Source organism: Pan paniscus, chromosome 19 (assembly GCF_029289425.2).
Source record: "Pan paniscus chromosome 19, NHGRI_mPanPan1-v2.0_pri, whole genome shotgun sequence".
Lineage (NCBI taxonomy): Eukaryota > Metazoa > Chordata > Mammalia > Primates > Hominidae > Pan > Pan paniscus.
Window position 1 is genome coordinate 35,787,304 of NC_073268.2, and position 9,898 is coordinate 35,797,201.

General features: G+C 43.9%; 1 protein-coding gene across 3 annotated transcripts in view; it reads right to left on the reverse strand.

The window, feature by feature from the left end:
* Positions 1–9,779, reverse strand: part of SUPT6H (SPT6 homolog, histone chaperone and transcription elongation factor) — a 39,906-nt gene extending 30,127 nt beyond the window's left edge. For 2 of the 3 annotated variants that reach the window (XR_010110667.1, XM_003812681.7), the window contains exon 1: positions 9,641–9,779. The gene's annotated coding sequence lies outside the window, so the exon portion shown is untranslated. The remainder of the gene's footprint in view (positions 1–9,640) is intronic. The other variant, XM_034942197.3, reaches the window with a different exon arrangement.
* Between the last annotated feature and the right edge of the window lie 119 nt (positions 9,780–9,898).

Below are 9,898 nucleotides of genomic sequence, written 5' to 3' on the forward strand. Positions count from 1 at the left end.
TTCAATAGATTAAACACACAAATACTTCATGAACTTGAGCCAATTTGTGTGAGTACTGGTTGGGAGCATTTGGGTCTGAAAAGGGCCTATTTTTATCATTTACTCCCCTTGCAGGCAAAAAATCTTGAAAGGCTTCCATGTCCTACAAAATAAACGTAACATGGTTAAATGGAAAGACTGCTGGGCTCAAGAGTAGAAATCAAATCCTGGTTTCATACCCTACGGGCTAAACATAAACTTAAGCAAATTATTGGACATGCCTGAATATCACTTTCTTAACCTGGAAAATGGTAATAGCACTACCTACCTTACAGGATAGTTGAGAATATTACATGACATAGGGGAAAGAACCTATTGTTTCAAGATGGGTTAACTTGAGTTTGAATTTGAATCCTGAGCCTAATTTTCCTTAGCATTCTGTAATTCTGTACCAACCAACCCCAACTTTATCTTCTACTTCCCTGCTTTCAGACTCATCCAAAGCCTGGAAACGACAGTAGGGATCTTCAAGAACCGTAACATGGAGCTTGATAGGCCTTGAGTAGGACTTAAAAAACAGCACACATCATCACAACAAGATTCCATTGTGGAACCCTAAAGCTGGCTGCTGACACACTCAGCATCACTCCTCACCCCATCCAGTAAAATGGTCTATGGGATATATCCCATGTACCTTTCTCTCACTTAGACTACAAGCTTCTGGAAGATAAAGAACATATCCAATGGAGGGACTAATAAAAATCATGAAAACATAAACGGCAATACAAGAGGCATTACAAGGCACTCTGTGATTCTGCACCAGAAAAGCTATATCCCTTTAGGTGTGCTGCAACACATTAGCAACAAATTAGCTGCTAACAAATTAGCAACTGTTAAGTGTCTGTTAAATAAACTACTTACGTTTTCATATTGCTGCCATCTTCCCAGTTAAAGATGGCAGTGGGAGGGGAGAGAAGAGAAGGGTGGCTAATGGCTACCTGAAGGTGCCTTAAGTTCTGTGGCTCTAATTCTCCTCAAAATTGCCCTTACGGAGCTCAATCAATACTATAACCAATGAACTTGAGATTAACTAAACTCAAGAAAACAAAACTGAAGGTATAGGAGGGAGGGGGAATGTTCAATTTTCGGTTGAGGTTTCAGATGCCATTCTTTCCACAAACCTAACTGAATGCCTACAATGTACATATACTCTGCTAAGAGCTGGGGATTTGAAGAGAATTGTTCATTTTCTTTCTTTCTTTTTTTTGAGATGGAGTTTCGCTCTTGTTGCCCAGGCAGGAGTGCAATGGCGTGATCTCGGCTCACCGCAACCTCCACCTCCTGGGTTCAAGCGATTCTCCTGCCTCAGCCTCCCGAGTAGCTGGGATTACAGGCATGCACCACCATGCTGGCTAATTTTGCATTTTTAGTAGAGACGGGGTTTCTCCATGTTGGTCAGGCTGGTCTTGAACTCCTGACCTCAGGTGATCCGCCCGCCTCGGCCTCCCAAAGTGCTGGGATTACAGGCGTGAGCCACCGCGCCTGGCCGGATTGTTCATTTTCAAGGAGTTGAATGTCTCCTAGAGGTAGAAATATGAAAATAAGGACCATAAAATCGTTTTATATATTACAATAGACACACAGAACAGGCATAGGAAGAGAACTGGACAATAAACTCACAACACACACACAAAACCCAATCAAAATAATATGGGTCTCTCTTGGGTATTTTAAGCAATTTTTAAAAAAGTACCCTGAGGAATAATGCTTATTACACACCTACCAAGTGCCAGACACTAACAAATACCCTACTATTTTATGTCCCTATCAAGGAGAACAAGTATTCTATTAATCCCTACACTGTCCTATGAGTTACAGCACACTTCTCTCTCAACAGAGGAGGAAACAGACTCAGAGAGATGTAGTCATTTGTTCAAGGTGACAAAACTATCATCTGTAAGTGCTGAGGTCCGTCTGACTCTTCATGGTTGACAGTACCACATCTATCAATAGTTTTCAGGGCGTGGTCCAGGGGCCAGTCCCTCTGTTGTCTCAGGAGCATAGAGTGGAGTTTTCCAGAGGTTATATGACATGTGGTTATCACAACAGACTGAATGCAAAAACATATGAGAACACAGCTGTATTCTGTTAGAGCAGACATTAAAACGTTGTACTAAAAAACAAAGAATGTCATTCTTACTTAATTTACTTATTTTGAGACAGAGTCTTACTCTCTCACCCAGGATGAAGTGCAATGGCACGATCCTGGCTCACTGCAACCTCCGCCTCCTGGGTTCAAGCGATTCTCTTGCCTCAGCCTCCCGAGTAGGTGGGACTACAGGCGCTCGCCACCACGTCCGGCTAATTTTTGTTTTTTTAGTAGAGATGGGGTTTGGCCATATTGGCCAGGCTGGTCTCGAACTCCTGAGCTCAAGTGATCCACCTGCCTCGACCTTCCAAAGTTCTGGGATTACAGGAGTGAGCCACCACGCCCAGTCCATTCTTACTAAAATGTTTTGTTTTAAAAACTATTATTATTCGGCCGAGTGCTGTGGCTCATGCCTGTAACCCCAGGCCGAGGCAGGCCGATCACCTGAGGTCAGCAGTTTGAGACCAGCCTGGCCAACATGGTGAAACTCTGCCTCCACTAAAAATGAAAAATTAGCTGGGTATGGTGGCAGGCGCCTGTAGTCCCAGCTATTCAGGAGGCTGAAGCAGGAGAATTGCTTGAACCCGGAAGGCAGAGGTTGCAGTGAGCCAAGATGGTGCTACTGCACCGACAGAGTGAGACTCCGTCTCAAAACAAACAAACAAACAAAAAAACCCAAAAAACTACTGTTATTCATAAAAAGTATTATTGTTTACTACTTTAAAATAAATCAATAAATATTTTTAAATGTCTCACTGAGTTTTAATTTCGAATCTGGTAAATATCAAAGGATATAACTCACATAAACAAAATGTCTTTGGAGTCCTAAATAAGTTTTAAGAGTATAAAGGGGTCCTGAGTCCAAAAAGTTGAGGAGTGACTGTAAAGACCCTAAAGAGATGCGGTATAGTAAGCCTAGGGGTTAGGGTGATGCTCCCCCATGACCCCAAGATCTCTATCCTTAAGGTCATTTAGCTTGAGCACTGCCAAAAGTGAAAGTCTTAAACTTCTGCCAATTAAATCTAGAGCTCTAATTTTAATTTTGACATTGCTCCCCCTCAGCCCTGAACTGAGCCATTAAAAATAGATTTGAGTACGGCAGCCCCCACACATAGCTTGTCCTATAGGCTATCAGACCCACAAGTTCAATCTTTTAAGGCCTCAACATCTTCAAATTAAATGCCAGCTCCTGCAGACCAGATGCCCCTCAGCCTACTTAACAGAGAAACACACAGCCTACCTGATGAAAACAACAGCTTTCTTCTGTCTCAAGGGCAGCTGGTGCTCCATGCTGCACACAGCTTGGAAAGATAGCTGTGTTCTCTTTCTTCCCATCGCCTAGGTTAGCAATAAAGCAAACACCATGCTATAGCTGGGGAATGCCTCCAATCTAGCTCAATACCAAGACTTCCAGTTATAAGAGGTGTGCCAGAAGCAATTCTGACTTGCTGCAACTTGCAGGAGCTAGATGTGCAGACTGCAGTAGCACTGCAGTCTGAGACTGACAAGTGGGAACTACTCTAGAATAAAGACACTAATGTATTTATTTGTATATGATTATTATTAATACATGGTATCTATGATGAGCCTGATGTAGTTTGGATGTTGTATTTAGCACTTATGCTCTTAAAATTTTCCCCATACTCACACTGTAAGTTAAATTTGCAACTGGAATAGGTCTAGAAGGGCAGTGGGGAGATGGAGGGAGAGGTTTCTCTAGGCAGAGGCACAGCTGCAGAACAAGATGTGGCTCAATGGGAGAGGCTGGTGGTTACCATGACATTCGCTGGAAGAGGAATGGAACTGGGATCAGATTGCCACAAGGCAGGCCCTCTGCAGTCCCTCCCTTTGAACAAGAAGTTGTAGTAGGCAATTAAGAGGAGACCAGAGTGAAAAGAGATCTAGTCTGTTAATTCCTTCCACTTTGCAGCTTCAATTAACATTTGCTGGGTTTTTTTTTTTTTAGAGTCAAGCTCTGTGCTGGGACTTGTGTATATAAAAATGAGTAAAATATGCTTCCGACCCTGGTGGAGTTCACAGTCTTGGTGGAGTTCACAATCTATCTCAAAAAACTTGTTAATAACGTTATGACAAAGCACAATAGGGTTATGTTAAGTTATATAACTGGACCATGAGAGCAATGGGAAGGTTGGGGAATATCTGAGAAAAGGTGATGCCCGAATAAAAGAGGATTTAAGAAAACAGTCTGGAAAAAGGCAACATGAGCAAACATTTAGGCATGGTGCTCTGGAGAACAGCCCCAGAAGTCTAGGGTGGAGTTTAAGCTACAAGACATTCCACGTTGTCTTGTATCATATATACAAATACATATATACACACACACACACAATGTATTTATATATATATACACATATACATATATACACACATTTATATACACATATACATACATATATATACACATATACATACATACATATATATATGTATATATACACACTTTCTTTTTTTTTTTTTTTTGAGACGGAGTCTTGCTCAGTCACCCAGGCTGGAGTGCAGTGGCATGATCTGGGCTCACTGCAAGCTCCGCCTCCTGGGTTCATGCCATTCTCCTGCCTCAGCCTCCCAAGCAGCTGGGACTACAGGTGCCCACCACCACGCCCAGCTATTTTTTTTTTTTTTTGTATTTTTAGTAGAGACGGGGTTTCACCGTGTTAGCCAGGATAGTCTCAATCTCCTGACCTTGTGATCCGCCCATCTCAGCCTCTCATAGTGCTGGGATTACACTTGTATCCTATATTTTATGGGCAAGGGACTAGGACTATTCCAAAGGTATCCATAAGTGAATATCCAATTTGGAATTTCAAAACCTAAAAGTTTAATAGATAAAAGTATTTAGAGTCTACTTAAGTCCTTTTAAATCTGGAATTCAGAAGGCTTTGTAATTAAAAAAAACCTGAAAACCTAATTACATGAAGTCAAGATGTTAAAATACAGAAAAAGTTAATTTTGTTCATTTAAAAATATTATTTATTCGGCTGGGCGCGGTGGCTCACGCCTATAATGCCAGCACTTTGGGAGGCTGAGGCAGGCTGATCACTTCAGGTCAGACGCTCGAGACCAGCCTGGCCAGCATGATGAAACCCTGTCTCCACTAAAAATACAAAAATTAGCCGGGTGTGGTGGTGCACGCCTGTAATCCCAGCTACTCAGGAGGCTGAGGCAGGAGAATCGCTTGAACGTGGGAGTCAGAGCTTGCAGTGAGTCGAGATCATGCCATTGCACTCCAGCCAAGGTGACAGAGCGAGACTCCATCTCAAAAAAAAAAAAAAAAAAAAAGTATTCCTTTTCTTTCCACATTTCTTTAGAGAAACAGGGTAAGGGCTAAAGAAGAGTACAACTGAAATATGTAACCAGATTCAGAACCCCTGCAACACAAAGAGAGATGAACAGTTACTGAACCTTGTGGTACACACATTGAGGAGTGCATAGTTCCTGCTCTAGCACAGGGGTTGGCAAACCTTTCCTTTTCTCTATAGGGCCAAATCTGCCACTGTAGCACAGCATACATAACATGTAAATGAATGGGGGTGACCTTATTTGGCTCACAGGCCTTAGTTTGTGACCCCTGATTTAGAGAATTGATGATAAGGACAGCATGGGATCCTGTAATAAGACAACCTAACCTGGTTTTGAGGAAGTGACTTTAAACAAAGACCTTAAGAGTAAGGAGGAATTAGTTCAGCAGAGGAGCTGGCTTCTTTGGAGATGGTTTGGGGAGTGATGTCGGAGACTTGTGCTTCTAGCACAACACGTGTACTGTGGCAGGTACAGAGAAGGCCCAGGAGAGGAAGAATGGTTCATAAGGGTTGGAGAAGTCATAAGGATCTAGGCACTGGGAAGCCATTGCAGGGTTTTAAATGTAGAACTGAACTTAATCTACTTGCTAATCCAACAAAAACTTATTATTTTCTGAGATGGGGTCCTGCTCTGTCACCCAGACTGGAGTGCAGTGGTGTGATTACATCTCACTGCAGCCTCCACCTCCTGGGCTCAAGCCATAATCTCACCTCAGCCTCCTAGGTAGCTAGGACAAATACATATACATATACATATACATTTTTTTGAGACAGAGTCTTGCTCCATTGCCCAGGCTTGGAGTGTAGTGGCACGATCTCAGCTCACTGTAACCTCCGCCTCCCAGGTTCAAGCAATTCTCCTGCCTCAGCCTCCCAAGTAGCTGGGATTACAGGCACCCACCACCACGTCCAGCTAATTTTTTCTTTGTATCTTTAACAGAAACGGGGTTTCACCATGTTGGCCAGCCTGGGCCCGAGCTCCTGACCTCAGGTGATCTGCCTGCCTCAGCCTCCCAAAGTGTTGGGATTATAGGTGTGAACCACCATGCCTGGCATAAATATGTATTTAATGAGTGCCTACCACATGCCAGGCACGTACAAGACTAGGTCCATGCCCCTAGGATGCCCGTATTCTGGTGCAGGAGACATATTGGCAACAAATAAAATAAACCTTGCTCTAAGAGCGAAGAAGGAAATGCATATTCTCATCTCATCTAAAGTGAGTTTACTTAGGCTGAGATGTCAATAGGTAGGATATGACCTGTAGAAGTAGGAGGAGAGGTTCCAGTAGAGAAAGTGGGCAAGAACATGGTATATAATAGGTGATGTCCTGAGGCTGATGGCACTAGAGCATGGTGAAGGCAGCAGTCTATGAGGGAGAGGTATGCTCAAGCAGGGCGTAAAGGCCACGGAAAGTCACTGGAGAGTTTTAAGTAGGGAAATGACATGATCTGCCCTGATTCAATTCTGTTACATGGAAAATGAACTGGAGGAAGATCTGAGTGGAAACCAGGGAAAACTGAAGATACTGTTGTGGTAGCCCAGGCAAAAGATGGTGGTGGCTTGGAATAAGGTGGTAAAAGTGAAGATGGAGAATAGAAGACAGATTACAAAAACATTCTGGAAGTGGAAGTGACAAGACTTACTGAAAGACTGGGGAAGAGGAGTAGTAAAGGAGAAGAACAAAGATGATTCTCAGAGGTCTATCTTTGGTAACCCTGCGGATAGGAGCACCACTCAGTGAAACGGGAGGATAAGGTTTGCAACGATGAGAAAACCAAAACTTTCTTTTGGTTATGTTAGCTTTGGGTGCCTAAGAAATATCCAAATGGAGATAATTAAACAGGCATTTTTGACGCGTGATTCTGCAACATAGAGGAGAGGGCTGGACTAGAGATTTAAACTTTGGAGTTGCCAACTTTCAGGTGGTAATTAAAGCCATGGGGCTGGGTTACCTAAAGGGAAGCATGTAGAAGGCTCGGGATTCCTGTGAGAATTCCAACATATGTAGATATACATATATTTTGAGATGGAGTTTTGTTCTGTTGCCCATGCTGGAGTGCAGTGGCATGATCTCTGCTCACTGCACCTCTGCCTCCCTGGTTCAAGTGATTCCCCTGCCTCAGCCTCCCAAGTAGCTGGGATTACAGGCGTGTCGCCACGCCCGGCTAGTTTTTGTATTTTTAGTAGAGATGGGGTTTCACCATGCTGGCCAGGCTGGTCGTGAACTCCTGACCTCAAGTGATCCACCCACCTCGACCTCCCAAAGTGCTGGGATTATAGGCATGAGCCACTGCGACCAGCCCCAGCATTTAGACATTAGATAGAGAGCAAAAGTTGCTAGCAAATGAGACTCAGAAGGAACAGCCGGAGAAATGGAGAAAATCCAAGAGTGAAATGTCAATAAAGCCAAGATGAAAGTTTGGAGGCAGGAGTAACTATGTTGAATATTGCAAAGACAGAGGAAGATGAGAACAAAGTATCCATTGGATTTGGCAACATAGAAGTCACTGGTGACCTTGATAAGAGCAACTTCAATGGAGTGGGCAAAGTAGATGTGGTGGCACTTGATTACTAGAAGCTGCCTCAGGAGGACTGCTTGAGCTCAGGAGTTCCAGGTGGCAGTGAGCTATGATGGGGCCACTGCACTCCAACCTGGGCAACAGAGCAAGACCCTGTCTCCACAAAAAAAAAAAAAAAAAAAAATGGAGTGGGCAGAAGAGAAGCCAGATTGGTATAAAATGAAGAGTGAATAAAAGGTGAGAAAGCTGAGTTGGTACAGGTAGAAATCTATGAATGGAAATTTAAAAAATTGGCATGGTAGTTGGAGAGGGATGTGAAGGATACCAGAACATAATTTGTATGCTGATGGGAACAGTTTCAGGGAGAGACAGGATTTGGTGACTGATTTTATTGGGAAATAGTGGACAGGAAGGAAGACGAGGATTACAGGCAGGACTGATGGTAGTGCCATTTATTAAGGTCAAGAATATAGAATCAGGGCAAACGTATTTGCCTACAAAGATCATGTTTCCACCACACTAGGTAGGCTTTCAGAGGAAGAACTGTAAAATTTGACTAAGCCTCTCCAGACGGTACCACTTTCTGATGTAATTAATCTCCTGATGAAGTTAAAACCTCTTAGAGTTGCAAGGCTATGCTAATCCAATCTAGCAGCCACACAAGCCAAGTGAATAAAAATGTACTTGTACTGGTGAAAGGGACATTACTCGTAAAAAAGGGCTCTAAATTCACAGCTGATGGAAGAGCAGTTATGTTTCTGTAATCAAAACACTGAAGACTTACAAACTGGTAACTTCCAGATAAACAGTGGAACCAGACATTTTTCTCAAGAAATTAATCAAATTCAATATTGTTTACACTCCCTAATGCTCATTAATGATGTAGCTTCATACACCCTTGTTACTTTTGATATTACAGTGAATTTCCACGGAAGTATTTTCAGAGATCTTAGCCCTCTGAAATAAGTATCAGTTCTTGCAACAACCCAGGAAAATTAACTTCTCCAGCTGGTTCAAAGGAGTGCCTGAGGAGAAAGGTAGAAACTAGAAGATGGAGTTTTGACTTAATAACTAATTTTGATGTTCATGATAGGCCTCTGGCAAACGTTTGAGGAAATAAATCTATAGAGAATGGACGGGCTTTAGGACTTCTACAAGACCTTCGATCTTTAGAAACGGATGAAGGATGCAACCATCTACAAAAAGTTCTATTTGTATTATTCAGCAATATGTAAAGAGCTGGAATTTGGCATCGCCCTCTAGCCTGATGGCCGAGCTGCTGAAAGCTCCACAGGATTCATATCCCCAGAACAAACAACTCGATCACCTGATCCTGGCTCAGAAGCCCCAGGTCCCTTCCATCCCCAATCCTTTTGCGTGGCCCAGTTTTTAAAACCTGCGGAGAGAAGGACGGGATGCCAGGAAGCCTGTTGATTCAACGTGCCACCCGATTCACGGGTTCCGGGTGTCACTGGGCTGGGAAAAGCTTTCAGATTCTGAGCAACTACAGCGCTTTCCTCCCCCTTCCCTCCATAGAGCAGGGAAGGCCAGGCTCCCCCTTCTTCCCGCATACGGCTCCCCACTGCCTCTTCCCTTACGTGACCAGGCCCTAGGAGCCCGGTTCCCCACCTGACTCCTGCGAGAAACACGCTCTCCAGTCGGAACTTTACCTGTCTGAAGCCCGCCGCTTCTCCAGTGCGCTAAGCCCCCACCGAGGAAAATGGAGTCGTCGAACCGAGACTGGGAAAAGATAGTACGGACCCACCGCACTGCCCCTCCGCCGCCACCGCCGCCGCTGCTGCGTCAACGTGCTACGTCATTTCCGGCTCCCTGTCACCGGGAGTGGGCGGGCCATTTCTTGTTCTCTCTCCCGCTCTCGGGAGCTTTCGTCCCGTGGGTGCGAAAGGTAACCGAAGCGGCTCAGGAAG